The sequence below is a fragment of the Oncorhynchus mykiss genome, chromosome 5 (assembly GCF_013265735.2).
Source record: "Oncorhynchus mykiss isolate Arlee chromosome 5, USDA_OmykA_1.1, whole genome shotgun sequence".
Taxonomy (NCBI): Eukaryota; Metazoa; Chordata; class Actinopteri; order Salmoniformes; family Salmonidae; genus Oncorhynchus; species Oncorhynchus mykiss.
The window spans coordinates 35,790,495-35,808,694 of record NC_048569.1 but is presented as its reverse complement, the minus strand read 5'-3'; the positions used below and the strand labels follow the sequence as shown (position 1 = coordinate 35,808,694).

At 45.8% G+C, this 18,200-nt stretch overlaps 1 protein-coding gene across 2 annotated transcripts in view; it reads left to right on the top strand.

Moving 5' to 3' along the window:
- Window positions 1-4,482: 4,482 nt before the first annotated feature.
- Window positions 4,483-18,200, top strand: part of gnaz (guanine nucleotide binding protein (G protein), alpha z polypeptide) — a 44,238-nt gene continuing 30,520 nt past the window's right edge. For both annotated transcript variants that reach the window (XM_021602591.2, XM_021602590.2), the window contains exon 1: window positions 4,483-4,957. The gene's annotated coding sequence lies outside the window, so the exon portion shown is untranslated. The remainder of the gene's footprint in view (window positions 4,958-18,200) is intronic.

Here is an 18,200-nt window from a genome sequence, read left to right as displayed (position 1 = left end):
AAATAAATAGTAAATAATACAAGGGATAAAATAAAATACACAAGAATTGAGCTATATACAGGGAGTACCAGTACTTGATCAATGTGCAGAGGTACGGGATACTTGAGGTTCTTGATAAGGACAGGAGTCCGAGACAGGGAAGAGTGTGGGTGTCAGGGGGAAGCCGTTTGACACAGTACAAGCTGTGTCGTGTCTGGACCTTTCTCTGGTGGATGTCCTGAGCAAACCTGACCTTTACAGGAGTCTAGCTTTCCTGTTCCTGTCACATTTGTGCCACCTTACCAAACAGGTGTTGGGTGGCATCACTGCCACGGGGCGGGCAGCAGACATTATCACTGGCTGTGCCACACAATACCAGACACCAGAAACTCATTCTCAGGGACGGGATCGACAACAGTGGCTGTTTTACAAGATGCATACAGATTTGAGTCACATTGTCTGGGGATGGAAGATCTTATTCGAAACTGAAAGCCACTGCTTGCCTTAAGTGGAAAAACAATGCAGATATCACATAGTGAAATGATACAACAGGGTTACTCAGTTGTCACTGATGCCGTTGTGATGATGCAATGTTTGGAAACGGAGAGGCTGGTGTCCTGGTGCTGTGGCTGAGGTGGCAGTCTGCCTGTCTCCCAGGGCGGGCTGGGTGGCTGGGTGTGTCCTCTTGCTTGGAGCTCCTCGACTCTGCTCTGCTTGGCTCCGTACTGCTGGGCTCCAGGGTTCTGTGGGATCCGGGGGAGCCAACACTGTTACCACGTCTGATATGAGAGCCTGATCAAAGCTGCCCCGTTCCGCCTGACCGATTTCCACAGGATTAAGGATTAGAGAGACAGGAAGCTGGGAGATCGGCATAGAGACCATCTGAGAGAGAAGGGGAGAGACAGAGGAATGGTGAGACAGAATCAGAGGGAGAGAGGGAGAGAGAGAGACGAAGCAATAGTGTTAGAGAGGGTAGAGAGAGAGACAGAGGGGAGAGGGGGGATGGGTCACGAGGGACACTGGAAGGGACAATCATTATTATGAATCTGTATCTAGTACTTGTATCTGTCCCTAAATGAGAGCAACGGTCCACAGAAGGCACACAGAGGGTGGGTCATGATGACAAACAATATTGAGAAGGTTACCTCTGGCTTTTAAATAAACAATACTAGTAAATTCATGTTTCTGACAGTTTGTCAGGAAATATGTGAAAAAAATGTTTACAGTCTACAAGTTGGAAAATGCCACTCATTTTTTTGTCATTAGCTGGATGTGTGCTTGTGCTTTGCCGTGCGGCAAAATGCTTCTGTCAATGATATGACATTGATAGCTGGTGATCATTTGCCCTTTCAGTTCATCCTCTATTACTGGAGATGATGCTGAGAAAGTGAGAGCTCCGCCAAGAGGATAAACACAAGATATGCAGAACTGGTTGCATGACTTAAAGGTTTCTAAACAGATATACTTCCTGTATATGATCAGATATGCTTCTTTGTCAAAATGCTACTTTGTCAAAGACTGTATGTCTCAGTCTTTTTCCCACACACACACTTTAATTTACTCATAAGGGCAAATATCTAGACATTCTAAATGTAGTTTACAGTAAATCCACAGTAAATCTTTCAATGACAGCCATTTTAGCATAACCGATTTTCCTCGGTATATTGAAGAAAACCACGTGACTAACTCACACAGGAAGTACTGTATGTATGGGCACCAGAGCAAATATTGTATGCCTTGTATTTTCAGGTGAGATCAGAACTAAAGTAACAAATATAGACCACAATACTGTCTTAGGCATTTTCGGGACCTTTATATACTTTTTGGTCAACATCTGTGTTTTATTCCTCAATGCAAATAACTGTAGGCTACGCACTTTGCACTAGTGGCAATGGGTGATAAATCAGGCCATGTACTGTATGTCAAATCAACTGTATGTGTAAATGTACTTATCTATTAAATCCCATTAGGTGTAAGATGACAAGATGCTATACATACATAAAGACTGTCACAAAGACCGGGTTCTGTAGGTGAACCACAGGAGGTTGGTGGTACCTTTGTTGGGGAGAACTGGGTCATGGTAATGGCTGGAGCCACCCGCCCCTCAGCAGCCTCCTGTAACTGGTGAATGTGTTGTGGTGAAAGCTGCATGATAGTGGCAATGAATTGGGTCAAGAAGACATTGTTTTCATACGAGGTAACCTCGTCTCCAGGCTTAAATTGCCAGCGCGAGCCGACTGGTGCGTGAGATTACTTATGAGGCAACTTCAGAGAGGCTTTTTCATGCCAATTTTTCATGTCATTACTCGAGAGACATTGGAATGACAGGGCCAATTTTGGTGGCAAACTGTGGATTGGGTATGGAACAAGAAGGCCTCCACACTGTTAAAGATCCCAATTCACCGCTTTATTGGCATTTCGAAACGTTGTCATAAGGTGGTGAATTGGGAGCTTTAACAGTGTGCGGGCCTTCTTGTTCTATACTATTATTCTTTATTCGCCCAGCACCTATGTTTTTTAAAGATGTGGATTGGACCATATGCCCTCTCTATATTTAGGTTTTGCCACATCACATTGTCTTATTGGAGGTTATAACTTTCTAGTAGAGAGACAAATAGGTTAAGCCTGTCTCTTCCTCTTAATTTCTAGCTCTCTGCCGCTTTACCTCTTTTGAACTCAAAACACTGACAGATTACTGATTCTTAAATTGGAAGGATTATGAAGAAGATGAAATTCCTCACTTTCAGTCTTCCTTACAGGGTGAGAGTGAGAGGCAGACCAAAAGAGAGAGAGAGACTAGAGAGAAACTGTCTGATAAGATCGAGTAGCTAGTATTAGCTCATTAATGATCCATAACTCAGCAGCCAACAGGGAGGGAGGGGCTGCGGTGGGACAATTTGCAAGCTTCCGGTCCCCGTCACAGCATCTGCCTGTCAGGCTGGATTATCAGAGGCTGTGCATTATCATGCTGAAATATGAGGTGATGGCGGCAAAATAATGGCACGACAATGGGCCTGTCATGCCAAATAGTGTCCCCCTCTACGTCACAATGGGATTCCACAGGCCTCAAGATCTCGTCACAGTATCTCGTTACGAAAACCGGGACTCATCCGTGAAGAGTATACTTCTCCAAGGTGGCTGTGGCCTTCGAGGGTGAGTGTTTGCCCACTGAAGTTGGTGACGGTGCCGAACTGCAGTCAGGTCAAGACCCTAGTAATGACGACGAGCACGCAGATGAGCATCCCTGAGACGGTTTCTGACAGTTTGCTCAGAAATTCTTCAGTTGTGCAAACCCACAGTTTCATCAGCTGTCCGGGTTGCTGGTCTCAGACGATCTCGCAGGTGAAGAAGCTGGATGTGGAGGTCCTGGTCTGGCGTGGTTACATGTGGTCTGCATTTGTGAGGCCGGTTGGACGTACGGCCAAATTCTCTAAAACGACGTTTGGAGGTGGCTTATGGTAGAGAAATTAACATTCAATTCTCTGGCCTCTAGTGGACATTCCTGCAGTCAGCATGTCAATTGCACGCTCCCCCAAAACTTGAGACATCTGTGGTATTGTGTTGTGTGACAAAACTGCACATTTTAGAGTGGCTTTTGTTGTCCCCAGCACAAGGTGCACCTGTGTAATGATCATGCTGTTTAATCAGCTTCTTGATATGCCACACCTTTCAGGTGGATGGAGTATCTTGGTTAAGGAGAAATGCTCACTAACAGGGATGTAAACACATTTGTGCACAACATGGAACATTTCTGGCATATTTGATTTCAATTTCAACTCATGAAACCAACACTTTAGGTGTCGCGTTTTATTTTTGTTCAGTGTAATATAATTTATTGATAGCATGGTATAGGTGTTCTAATTACAGTTCTCATTTCCTCACTACACCCCCAGCAATCTGATACTGGGGTTATTTCCCCTAGCCAGGGGTATGTGTGTGGCGGGAGGAGGCTCCTTACACACAACCCATATCCTTATTGATGGATGTGCAGTTAGCCTCATGCAGCGGCTTAAGCACTATAACCTGCATGTATATGTGTGTGTGTGTGTGTGTGTTACCTTATTATGGGTATAAACAGGCCACAAAAGGCCCGTTTTTACCAAAGATAGATGAGAGCTGAGGAGAACAGCAAGCCCTACCCCTTCACATCGCATAGTAGGTAGGATTTTTTATTTGTCAGCATATCTATTTGTTCTTGGTTAGAGCCAATAGCAGTAAAGGAAGTGGTCCCTCTGTCACAGAAACAGTTGGCACGGAAACAGCACATTACACCATTATCCAATCCCCCTCCCAGCCCCATATCGTCATCACTCCTCTCCCTCCCTTCCTCTCCTCTCTTCTCCTCTTCCCACTCTCTTGCTCTCTCTCTCTATCGTGCATGCTATTTCAGCCATCAATGAAATCACAACCAATCTTGCTGTTGACTTGTCATAGACCAGAGAAATAGAATAAGCAGGGCTGTTATACATTGAAACACACAAATACTCTGTCCTTTCCATTGCTTCTCATAGGGGTCTCTGTCTGTTTCCCCTTCTCATTGCATGCAGCAGACAGCTTCTATTGTATCCTGTTTTTGTCACAGCCCAGTGTTCTGTTTAGCTTGGTGCCCTTTTACCTCTTTCTCTGTTTCTCTCATGATTTAATCCTGTCCATTTTCCCCTTCTCTCTCTATCCCTGCTGACTCCTCCCTTCATTTCTCTCTCCCTCCACTCTCTGACACACTCAAACACGCACGCACACATACACACACACCCTCCTCCCCCACCGCTGCAGTGTCTCAACTGCCTTGGAGCAAACAAGAGAGGAAATAGAACACAGACAATAATAAGAAAGGCGAGAAAGAGGGGAATAGAAAGAGAGAGAGAGGGTGTGAAAGACAGGAGAATGTTGGACTAAGGGTGGAGTGCACACAGCCGTTCTCTTCCAGCAAGTGTTTGTCTGCAGTATCCCTGGTGAATGGATGCTGGACGGTGAAACGGTAAGCCTGCCTGCTTTATTTTCTCACACACCCTTTTTTTGTCATCACTGCTAAGTTGGCCTCCTTTGGGCCACCTTTGTTTTTCTGGGGAGGGGTGAGGAATTGCTATGTGACTGTATTCATAATACGGAGGAACAGAACATTTTTCCTCTCCGCTGAGCTCAGGATGGTGATGTTCTGAGATGGAGCCAAGGCAAGGCTGCTTCTCCTGTCCCCTCCTCCACCCTGCCTGCTCTCTATGTAGACCTAGACATGTACAAGGAGAGCTGGTGTCTGCCTGTCTGTGGTGCACATCTCCTCCTTGATACATCCTTGATACATCCTTGATACATATGGTTGTCTGTAATGTTGGGTTTACGTGAAATGGGAAGGATACCTCAAAGGTGTATGTGTGCATGCTCTGTCCATCCCAGTGACCATGAAAGAGAGAGAAGAGAGCCAGTAAAAGCACTGTCACGTAGGATCTGCTGTATGGCTCTCATGACTGCCTTACTTAGACAGTGAATGTGACACTGCGGTGGGAGGAGCACACACCCCGTGGAGCGTTGCTCTGCAGGCAGGCACTGGACTGGACATTGGCTTCACATCGGCATTTAGCAGCACTCCGCCTGCCAGCCCGCATCAACAATAACATCAGTACTTCGATCGATAACCGTTTTGACCCAGGATGGGTGTGTGTGGAGGTGTATTTGTGATGTGTGTGCATGAGTGTGATTCTGACAAAGTGAGAGAGGGTGTGTGTTCGCTGCTCTCCATCGGCCACAGCACTGAGGGTCATTTGTTTTATTTTAAAAATCCCTCATATCTCTAATGAGGCATTACCGTGGCTTGTGAAGAGTGGTCAGAGTCAGCAGTGCAGTGCCAGGAGTTTGTCTGTGTGTGTTTGTGTGTATGTGTGAGTGAGAGAGAGAGTGATAACCTGCGCAGGGAGGGGTAGAGGGGCTAGGGGGTTTAACAGCGGGGAGGCAGATGAGGTTGATGCAGTGGAGAGAGAGAGAAATGGGGAAAGAGAGAGAGAGAAACGGAGAGAGAACAAGATTGGGAAACAGGAGGAAAACAGGACAAGAGAGGAGAGATGGAGAGAATGTAATGAGAAACATTGAGGGGACAGGGCTGTTTAGCCGAGTGTCACCGGAGATGATGGATGATGCAGACTAAAGAACTGGCTGCATGCGATAGTCCAAAAGAATGAAGTGAAACAGCCAACATCCAGGCCCTCAGACATCTAAAAATGGAGGCAAAAATAGTGGAAGAAAATCCCACAATGCTTTGGGATCTCTGGAGGAAGACAGATCAAATCAAATCAAATTTTATTAGCCACATGCGCCCAATACAACAGGTGTAGACCTTACAGTGAAATGCTTACTTACGAGCCCCTAACCAACAATGCAGTTAAAAATTTTTAAAATAATAAGAAATATGAATAAGAAATAAATGTAACAAGTAATTAAAGAGCAGCAGTAAAATATCAATAGCGAGACTATATACAGGGGGAACCGGTACAGAGTCAATGTGATGAGATACCGGTTAGTCGAGGTAATTGAGGTAACATGTACATGTAGGTACAGTTATTAAAGTGACTATGCAAAGATGATAACAGGGAGTAGCAGCGGTGTAAAGGGGGAGGTAGCCATTTGATTAGATGTTCAGGAGTCTTATAGCTTCGGGGTAGAATCTTTTTAGAAGCCTCTTGGAACTAGACTCGACCGACTAGACCGGTATCTCTTGCCGTGCGGTAGCAGAGAGAACAGTCTATGACTACGGTGGCTGGAGTCCTTGACAATTTTTAGGGCCTTCCTCTGACACCGCCTGGTATAGAGGTCCTGGATGGCAGGAAGCTTGGCCCCAGTGTTGTACTGGGCCGTTCGCACTACCCTCGGAAGTGCCTTGCGGTCGGAGACTGAGCAAATGCCATACAGGCAGTGATGCTCTCGATGGTGCTCTTTGAGGATCTGAGGACCCACCCCAAATCTTTTCAGTCTCCTGAGGGGGAATAGGTTTTGTTATGCTCTCTTCATGACTGTCTTGGTGTGCTTGAACCATGTTGGTGATGTGGACACCAAGGAAGTTGAAGCTTTCAACTGGCTCCACTGCAGCCCTGTCGATGAGAATGGGAACGTGCTTGATCCTCTTTTTTGTGTAGTCCACAATCATCTCCTTTGTCTTGATCACATTGAGGGAGAGGTTGTTCTCCTGGCACCACACAGCCAGGTCTCTGACCTCCTCCCTATAGGCTGAATCGTCGTTGTTGGTGATCAGGTCTACCACTGTTGCATCATCGGCAAACTTAATGATGGTGTTGGAGTCGTATCTGGCCGTGCAGTCATGAATGAACAGGGAGTACAGGAGGGGAGTGAGCACGCACCCCTGAGGGGCCCCTGCGTTGAGAATCAGCGTGGTGGATGTGTTGTAACCTGCCCTTACCACCTAGAGGTGGCCCGTCAGGAAGTCCAGGATCCAGTTGCAGAGGGATGTGTTTAGTCCCAGGGTCCTTAGCTTATTGATGAGCTTTGTGGGCGCTATGGTGTTGAATGCCGAGCTGTAGTCAATGAATAGCATTCTCACATACTGAAGGTGTTCATTTTGTCCAGGTGGGAAAGGGCAGTGTGAAGTGCAATAGAGATGGCATATCTGTGGATCTGTTAGGGTGGTATGCAAATTGGAGTGGTCCTTTTGTTCGATTAATTCCGTCAATATATATCCAAAATGTCCATTTATTTGGCGCGTTTGATCCAGAAAAACACCGGTTCCAACTTGTGCAACGTGACTACAAAACATCTCAAAAGTTACCTGTAAACTTTGCCAAAACATTTCAAACTACTTTTGTAATACAACTTTATGTATTCTTTAACGTAAATAATCGATAAAATTGAAGATGGGATGATCTGTGTTCAATACAGGAAGAAAACAAACTGTAGCATGCTTTCTGGTCACGCGCCTCTATCTAACAGTACACTTCAAGTGACCCACGTTCAAGATGGCCATACTTCTTTATTACATAAAGGAATAACCTCAACCAATTTCTAAAGACTGTTGACATCCAGTGGAAGCGATCGGAACTGCAAGAAGGTCCCTTAGAAATCTGGATTCCCAGTGAAAAACCATTGAAAAGAGAGTGACCTAAAAAAATTAAATCTGAATGGTTTGTCCTTGGGGATTCGCCTGCTAAATAAGTTCTGTTATACTCACAGACATGATTCAAACAGTTTTAGAAACTTCAGAGTATATCCAAATATACTAATAATATGCATATCTTACCTTCTGGGGATGAGTAGCAGGCAGTTGAATTTGGGCATGCATTCCATCCGGACGTGAAAATACTGCCCCCTGTCACCAAGAAGTTAAAGGTCTTACATCGGCTTCGGAGAGCGTGATCACACAGTCTTCTGGAACAGCTGGTGCTCTCATGCTTCGAAGCGAGCATAGAAGTAGTTTAGCTTGTCTGGTATGCTCGTGTCGCTGGGTATCTTTTGACTGTGCTTCCCTTTGTAGTCTGTAATGGTTTGCAATCCCTGCCACATCCGACGAGCGTCAGGGACAGTGTAGTGCATTTTGATCTTAGTCCTGTATTGGTGATTTGCCTATTTGATGGTTCGTCGGAGGGCATAGTGGGATTTCTTATAAGCTTCCGGGTTAGAGTCCCGCTCCTTGAAAGTGGCAGCTCTTGCCTTTATCTCAGTGTGGATTTTGCCTGTAATCCATGGCTTCTGGTTGGGAACGGACAGTCACTGTGGGGATGACGTGATTGATGCACTTGTTGATGAAGCCAATGACTGATGTGGTGTACTCTTCAATGCCATCAGAGGAATTCCGGAACATATTCCAGTCTGTGCTAGTAAAACAGTCCCATAGCTTAGCATCTGCTTCATCTGACCCCTTTTTTATTGATTGAGTCACTGGTGCTTCCTGCTTTAATTTTAGCTTGTAAGCAGAAATCTTGAGGATAGAATTATGGTCAGATTTGCCAAGTGGAAGGCGAGGGAGAGCTTTGTATGCATCTCTGTGTGTGGAGTGAAGGTGGTCCACAGATTTTTTCTCTTTGGTTGCACATTCAACATGATGATAGAAATTTGGTAAGACCGATTTAAGTTCCCCTGCATTAAAGTCTCTCAGGCTCTCATGAGGACTGACACAGGAAAGGAAGACCCACAGTTACCTCTGCTGCAGAGGATAAGTTCATTAGAGTTACCAGCCTCAGAAATTGCAAGCCAAATAAATGCTTCACAGAGTTCAAGTAACAGACACATCTCAACATCAACTGTTCAGAGGAGACTGTGTTAATTAGGCCTTCATGGTCAAATTGCTGCAAAGAAACCACTACTAAAGAACACTAATAAAAAGAGACTTGCTTGGGCCAAGAAACATGAGCAATGGACATTAGACTGGTGGAAATCTGTCCTTTGGTCTGTTGAGTTAACATTTGAGATGTTTGGTTCCAACAGCTGTGTCTTTGTAAGATGCAGAGTAGGTGAACGGATGATCTCCGCATGTGTGGTTGCCACCGTGAAGCATGGAGGAGGAGGTGGGATGGTGTGGGGGTGCTTAGCTTTATTTAGAATTCAAGGCACACTTAACCAGCATGGCTACCACAGCATTTTGCAGCGATCCCATCTGGTTTTCGCTTAGTGGGACTATCATTTGTTTGTCAACAGGACAATGACTCAACACACCTCCAGGCTGTGTAAGGGCTATTTGACCATGAAGTAGAGTGATGGAGTGCTGTATCAGATGACCTGGCCTCCACAATCACCTGACCTCAACCCAATTGAGATTGTTCGAGATGAGTTGGACCGCAGAGTGAAGGAAAAGCAGCCAACAAGTGCTCAGCATATGTGGGAACTCCTTTAAGACCGTTGCAAAAGCCTTCCAGGTGAAGCTGGTTGAGAGAATGCCAAGAGTGTGCAAAGCTGTCATCAAGGCAAAGCGTGCCTACTTTGAAAAATATAAATATTTGTTTAACAGTTTTTTAGTTTCTACATGATTCCATATTTGTTATTATATAGTTTTGAGGTCTTCTAATATTCTACAATGTAGAAAATAGTAAGAATAAAGAAAAAACCTTGAATGGGTAGGTGTCCAAACTTTTGACTGGTACTGTATGTCTAGTGTAGATATTCAGATATTCATGTTAAATCTAAATGGCTTTCATATGGCTATCACATACTTTCTTACACATTGAAGATGAAACTATCATAAGGTTCAGTTTACACGTAGAAGGTACTAGAACACACAAAAGGACCGGGTAGGGTAAAAATTAGACGTGGACCAAGCAAACGTAATAACGTCAGGTCAGACACATAGTTTAAAATCTTGGTGTGCTTTATGTTGTGGAGGTATGTCAACAATTTAAACTGGTAACTCTACAGAGAAGAAATGTGACCCATAGTGATGTCACTTCTTGGAAGGTTGGTGCTGCCATGTCAGACACAGCTCCTTCTGCACTATGGGAGATGTCCAACAAAGACATAACCACATGCCTAATCAGTCCTACAGTACATCATATCACCTCAAACATAAACGTCATGTAGCCTAGGACCCAGCATTCTGTGTCTGTATTTTCTGTTACGCAATAATAAGTATGTCTCAGGAAATAACTACCGGACCACAGGTCAGAGATCTGAAAAATATTTCCTCACATATCCCATTTTCCCATTTCTTTTTGCAGATTTGCTTTTCAAGCTAACAGCCTAGATGACACAATAATATGATGTAGCTTGATAACCCATGCAATTAGAGTGGGATTGAAGCCTGAAGTTGGACTGAGAGGAGAGGGAATTGGAAAGGGCAGTAATGGGGCTTAACACAAAGTCAGAGGTCTCTGGTAACCTTGGCTGTAAGAATGGATGACAGGGATGATATCAAAGTAAATCACATCCCTTCATTGAGCGCTCTCTATGGTTTTGCTGACACAAATTGGTTAAACTCACACACTCACATGATGCCATTGCCCATGTGGTGTCATACAAGACACAAACTAATATAATTGCCATATTGGTCTACAATGTATCACATACTTGGAATTTGGGCACAGCAGTACTAGCATAGCGCAACACATTTCTGCCATTTTGAATGGGGCTTTTACTAACATGCCAGTAAAGTTCCCCAAAGAACATATCCAGTAGGAAAAACAATGGTTAAGTTCATTTTGACCCCTCCTAAACCCTCTGTAAGGTTTCCTCTGCCCCTCCATTGTGAGACATAATGGCTTGGGACAGCTGTAGCTTTAAAGTGACAGTGGCCGGTTTGTCTCTATGTTTTTTGGTCTGAGAAGGACAATGGGGTTGTATCATATGCTTCCCTAATCTATGCCCTTGTAGGTTAGAAGACTTGGCTGACTTTACCACTTAAATTGATTATATTATAGTACGGGGAAATGATACAATATGTCCATCTCCTCTTACACTTAAGAACAATGATTTATGTGGACACATTTAATGTTATACTGTATCATATTACTCTAGGCCTGCAGGTTGCGGGAATATTCACCAAACCGGCCTCTATGAAATTGTTCTGCTAATTCCTTTAGCAATTGAATAACTCTGATAATCTACTCTGGAATGCAGTAAACACAGAAATAACGACTACTGTGAACCCTTTTTTAGCAGGATATACCTTTATTATTTGTTATTCTGCTAGGTCCAATACTGTGCCAAGCCTCTTGTGACCCATCATGCTGACTGGCTTCCTAGATTTCTGACTGTCAACTGGACAGAACCAAATTAGGGTGGGGCTTTATCTGTTTGTAGTAACGTTACAGTAAGTAAGGATTAGGTTATCGTTGAGTTTTATGTGAATCTACAGAAATGAATTTCTCTTTCTCTCCTTCTCTCCTCTCTTTCTCCCTCTCTAATCTGTGCTGGCGCTCAGAACTAGGACCCTGTGTGTGTGCCTGAGGCCCTCTTCCCAGCACTAATTACTGAGGGCAGAGCAAAGGAACTAACAGAGCATCTTTGTGTTCCATTCCTCACACATAACATCAGTCATATGACAGAGTACAAGGAGGAGGTGGTGGAGGAGGAAGTGGTGGAGGAGGTGGAGGAGGGGAGGAGATAGTGGAGGAGAGGAGAAGAAGGTGGTGGTGGAGGAGGGGAGAAAGAGGTGGTGGAGGAGAGGAGGAGGTAGTGGAGGAGGTGGTGGAGGAGGGGAGAAAGAGGTGGTGGAGGAGAGGAGGAGGTAGTGGAGGAGGTGGTGGAGAATGGGAAGAGTGGAGGAAGAGGGGAGGTGGTGGTGGAGAAGGAGGAGGTGATGGAGGAGTGGAGGAAGAGGGGAGGAGGTGGGGGAGGAGGTGTTGGAGGTGGTGGCGGAGGAGGTGTTGGAGGTGGTGGAAGAGGATGAGGAGGTGATGGAGGAGGGGGGGAGTGGGGGAGGAGGAGGAGGGAAGGAGATGGTGGTGGAGGAGGAGGTGGTGGAGGAGGAGGTGATGATGGGGAAGAGGTGGTGGAGGAGGTGGTGGTGGCGGAGGAGGAGGTGGTGGAGGTGGTGCTGGTGGAGGAGTAGGAGGTGGTAGAGGTGGTGGAGGGGAGGATGTGGTGGAGGAGGAGGAGGAGGAAGGGAGGTATGGGGGATGCTCTGGACTGAAGGACCATTGATGGTGTTGGAGAGGGTTTGAGAGGTGACAGTTTTTGAGTGTGTGTGTTTGAGTATGTGTATGTGTATGTGGGTGTGTACACTATGTTTGTGTGTGCTGTGACCATAGCTGCTACTGGCTTTAGGTCAGGAACCTCGACAGCACATCCAAAGTGTCCCAGAGCAACACATGAAGCCTGCATACTGATGGAAGGTGGCAAGTCTGCAAGGACACCACTGTCTGCAGGTCTAGTAAGTTTTAAGTTTTAAGTCTAGTAAGTTTTAAGTAGTAAGTATTAAGTTGATGTGGAGGTCATGGGCCAACAGAAGTCTGTAACTGTGTGTATGTGTGTGTGTTTGTGTGTGTGCACACGTGCATGTGTATAGATACCCTTGAACACTACGTTAAATTGGATAATGACATCATATCATTCTTTGTCTGCATCAGAATTTTAAAAAACATCAAGGTTTGGAGGAAACAAAGTATGTCAGATTGCCTTGTCTTATGACTGATAGCCTTGTCTCATGACTGATAGCATCTGCTGTCAGCATGATCTATGGAAGTACTTATGGATACATTTGACTGAGGGCTTATCCACTGTGGAATAATACGCTTTTTGTGAGTTGGTGTATATGGTGCAAGGTTTCCCTGTATCTTAACATGCCATACATTTGATTTCTACATATCTGATACTGTAACGGCTTTCCTCTTCCTCTTCTGAGGAGTAGCAAGGATCGGACCAATACGCAGCGTGGTAAGTGTTCATCTTGGTTTTTAATAAGAACACTGAATAAAACAATAAACGACAACGTGAAAAAACAAAACCGAAACAGTCCCGTGTGGAACAAAACACTGACACGGAAAATAATCCCCCACAACTCAAAGTGAAACCAGGCTACCCAAGTATGGTTCTCAATCAGGGACAACGATTGACAGCTGCCTCTGATTGAGAACCATACCAGGCCAAACACAGAAATCCCAAAACATAGAAAAAGGAACATAGACAACCCACCCAACTCACGCCCTGACCGTACTAAAACAAAGACATAACAACAGAACTAAGGTCAGAATGTGACAGATACTGCTCGTCAGTAACCTATACTGCACATTGCAGTCTTTTCCATAGTCTTGCTTGCCAGACTCGTGACGCGGCAGCTGTGTGGAGAGACTGCCCTACACTGACCAGTATTCTTTCAATACGGCACCCATATTGATGACCCTGTTGCTATACTGGTGTTTCCTATTGCAGTGTATTCCAGCTAAGTTTCCTCATCCTGACCCAATGATGAAAGCACCAACTGCAGGATGTTACAGCAGACACAAAATGGCTGTTCACACACAGTTTCCCTTCTGTTCCAAAAAAAACAGTGGCGGCTGCCGAGGGGAGGACGGCTCATAGTAATAGCTGGAATGGAGTATAATGGGCTGGTATCAAACACATGGAAACCAGGGGAGTCGGTCCTCCCCTCAGCAGCCTCCACTGGTCGTGAGAAAAATATAACTGTGTTTGTGCCTGTGTTAGTGGAAATACAAGTAGCCTGAGCCTTGTCCTGAAATATGATTATGTTAAATAAGAATACTATCAACTGGTATTGAGCAGGTTGAAGAGTGAATAAGCTACAAAGCAGCCTGACTGAGTGTTTTCTTTGTCACTCAAATAACTATCCCAGTTTTGTTTCACAGACATTGAGACACACACACACACACACACACACACACACACACACACACACAAGTAAATGGACAGACAAACATAGATACAGGCACATATAGACAGACACAACACACGCACACACAGATTGCTGGACTCGCTCCACCTTCTACCATCCTTTCCCTTGAGTGGGCTGGCTCACGGCTCTGTCTGTGCACAAATGTGCCATTGTCAGCGCTGGCTGGCCTTGTGACTCAGTGTGACCCGCTCCATCGGCGGGACGGGAAGGCAGAGGGGCACAGGCAGGCGCTGAGGCGAGGCACACCAAACACAGTCCCTTATCACATAGGATCTGCTAGTAACTACACTGAGCCCCCACCACTACCCTGCTCCCAACCCTCTCTACAGCCCACTGTTTTGGAGGGATGAAAAATGAACACTGCCTTTCATTGTTTACCATGATGTAGGAACAGTGTACCCATGTGACCTACTTGTTGTGTGTATGTACTGACATGTATGTGTAACTGATAGATGCACACACACACACACACACACACACACACACACACACACACTACATGTTCATGTTTTTAAATGTATGGAAAATGTAAAGTTTTTTGTCTGTAATGTATTTTTCATTATGTGTCAGACCCGAGTAAGACTAGCTGTCAACATTGGTGTCGGTTAATGGGGATCCTAATCAATCAAAACCTAGTATCTGCCTCCCACCCAAGGCCAGAAAGCGAGAGAGTGAGTGTACCAAATCATGAACAAACACAATGGTCAAGGCCAGATCTTCAGTCTAAATTTTAAGTGGTCCATGCCCAAATGTTCTCAAACAACTGAATGATTGTCGGGGTTAAAAACCAAAACATTTATCAAATAATTCAGTTAAATAACTATTATTACGGCTCCTGGGGATATGTGTGGCGCAAAAGCCCCCAGCATGCAGTGGGTGTTTTGAGAGAAGCTGAGCCAGAGTACTGGCTGAGGAAGCATTCCTTTATACTGTGTGCTTTCTGTGTGTGTGTCCATATTTGGGATGTGTGGGGTGAGGCAAGGACAACAAAAGTATTTTTTGTATTCTTAGTTTAAGACATGGGTTTGGTAACACTTTATTTGAATGTTTCATCCTAATCCCTACATAAGATAATCATGAACACGGTTTAGTTGTACTTGAATTGTAAGTCTAACAACAGTTCATGACAACAGTATATCACATTGTTAGTCTGTGCGGTAAACATGTTATGACAGAACAAGTGTCATTTCAGCAATGGCCATATTCCCTCCATGATGGTATCCCTGGTAGTGAAGAGTAATTGTGAAGTTGGCCAGAAGTCCTACCCCAGCAGCCTCAATAGGGGAGTGAATGCTCTCACTATGACCCAATCCCACACATCCTACACCCAGCTCCCAGAACATGGGAGGACGCCTGGGATTTCCTGAGGCCAATTAAAAGTTCTGGCACGAGTCAGGAGACAACAGAAAGAAACTTATGGGCGACCTCTGATGTACCCCAGAAGGTTTAGGAAATGAATGATTATAATACATTTATTGAACTTGGGCCCAGATATGTTTACAGCACTGCCAGAGGCCCCTCCCCTCACCTCATCTGACAGGAATCCTGGGTCATTCTAGGGGGACTTTGTCAGATGACACATCTTGGGGCAGTAACACACACTCCCCCCTCTCTCCCCCTAATCACTGTCATACACACACTCCCCCCCTCTCCCCCTAATCACTGTCATACACACACACACACCCTCTCTCCCCCTAATCACTGTCATGTACACTCTCTCCCCCTAATCACTGTCATGTACACCCTCTCCCCATAATCACTGTCATGCAACTCTCCCCTCTCTCTCCCCATAATCCCTGTCATGTACACCCTCTCCCCCTAATCACTGTCATGCAAATCTCCCCTCTCTCTCTCTCCCTAATCACTGTCATGTACACCCTCTCCCCATAATCACTGTCATGCAACTCTCCCCTCTCTCTCTCCCCATAATCCCTGTCATGTACACCCTCTCCCCCTAATCACTGTCATGCAAATCTCCCCTCTCTCTCTCTCCCTAATCACTGTCATGCAACTCTCCCCTCTCTCTCCCCCTAATCACTGTCATGCAACTCTCCCCTCTCTCTCCCCCTAATCACTGTCATGCAACTCTCCCCTCTCTCCCCCCCTAATCACTGCCATGCAACTCTTCCCTCTCTCTCCCTCTATTCACTGTCATGCAACTCTCCCCTCTCTCTCCTCCTCATCACTGTCATGCAATTCTCCCCTCTCTCTCCCCATAATCACTGTCATACACACACTCCCCCTCCCCCTAATCACTGTCATACACACACTCCCCCCCTCTCCCCCTAATCACTGTCATACACTCTCCCCCCCTAATCACTGTCATACACTCTCTCCCCCTAATCACTGTCATACACTCTCTCCCCCTAATCACTGTCGTACACTCTCTCCCCCTAATCACTGTCATACACTCTCTCCCCCTAATCACTGTCATACACTCTCCCCCCCTAATCACTGTCATACACATTCTCCCCCTAATCACTGTCATACACTCTCCCCCCTAATCACTGTCATACACTCTACCCCCCTAATCACTGTCATACACTCTCCCCCCCTAATCACTGTCATACACATTCTCCCCCTAATCACTGTCATACACTCTCCCCCCCTAATCACTGTCAAACACTCTCCCCCTAATCACTGTCATACACTCCCCCCCCCTAATCCCTGTCATGTACACTCTCCCCCCCTAATCACTGTCATACACACTCTCCCCCTAATCACTGTCATACACTCTCTCCCCCTAATCACTGTCATACACTCTCTCCCCCTAATCACTGTCATACACTCTCCCCCCTAATCACTGTCATACACACTCTCCCCCTAATCACTGTCATGTACACTCTCCCCCTAATCACTGTCATACACTCTCCCCCCCCTAATCACTGTCAAACACTCTCCCCCCTAATCACTGTCATACACTCTCTCCCCCCTAATCACTGTCATACACTCTTCCCCCCTAATCACTGTCATACACTCTCCCGCTAATCACTGTCATGTACACCCCCCCTAATCACTGTCATACACTCTCCCGCTAATCACTGTCATGTACACCCCCCCTAATCACTGTCATACACTCTCCCCCCCTAACCACTGTCATACACTCTCTCCCCCTAATCACTGTCATACACTCTCTCCCCCTAATCACTGTCATGTACACTCTCCCCCCCTAATCACTGTCATACACTCTCTCCCCCTAATCACTGTCATACACTCTCTCCCCCTAATCACTGTCATGTACACTCTCCCCCCCTAATCACTGTCATACACTCTCCTGCTAATCACTGTCATGTACACTCTCCCCTCTCTCTCCCCCTAATCACTGTCATGCAACTCTCCCCTCTTTCTCCCCATAATCACTGTCATGTACACCCCCCCCCCTAATCACTGTCATACACTCTCCTGCTAATCACTGTCATGTACACTCTTCCCTCTCTCTCCCCCTAATCACTGTCATGCAACTCTCCCCTCTCTCTCCCCATAATCACTATAATGTACACTCCCCCCTCTCACTCCCCCTAATCACTGTCATGTACACTCTCTCCTCTCTCTCCCCCTAATCACTATCATGTACACTCTCCCCGCTCTCTCCCCCTAATCACTGTCATGTACAATCCTCCCTCTCTCTCCCCCTAATCACTGTCATGTACACTCTCTCCTCTCTCTCCCCCTAATCACTCTCATGTACACTCTCCCCGCTCTCTCCCCCTAATCACTGTCATGTACACTCCCCCCCTCTCACTCCCCCTAATCACTGTCATACACACACTCCCCTCTCTCTATCATGTACACTCCCCTCTCTCTCCCCCTAATCACTGTCATGTACACTCCCCCTAATCACTGTCATACACACACTCCCCTCTCTCTATCATGTACACTCGAACACAGACCCAGTTCTGATGTTGGACTCATTTGGGGCTCTTTGAGAAGTCACTGGTGCTCTAAA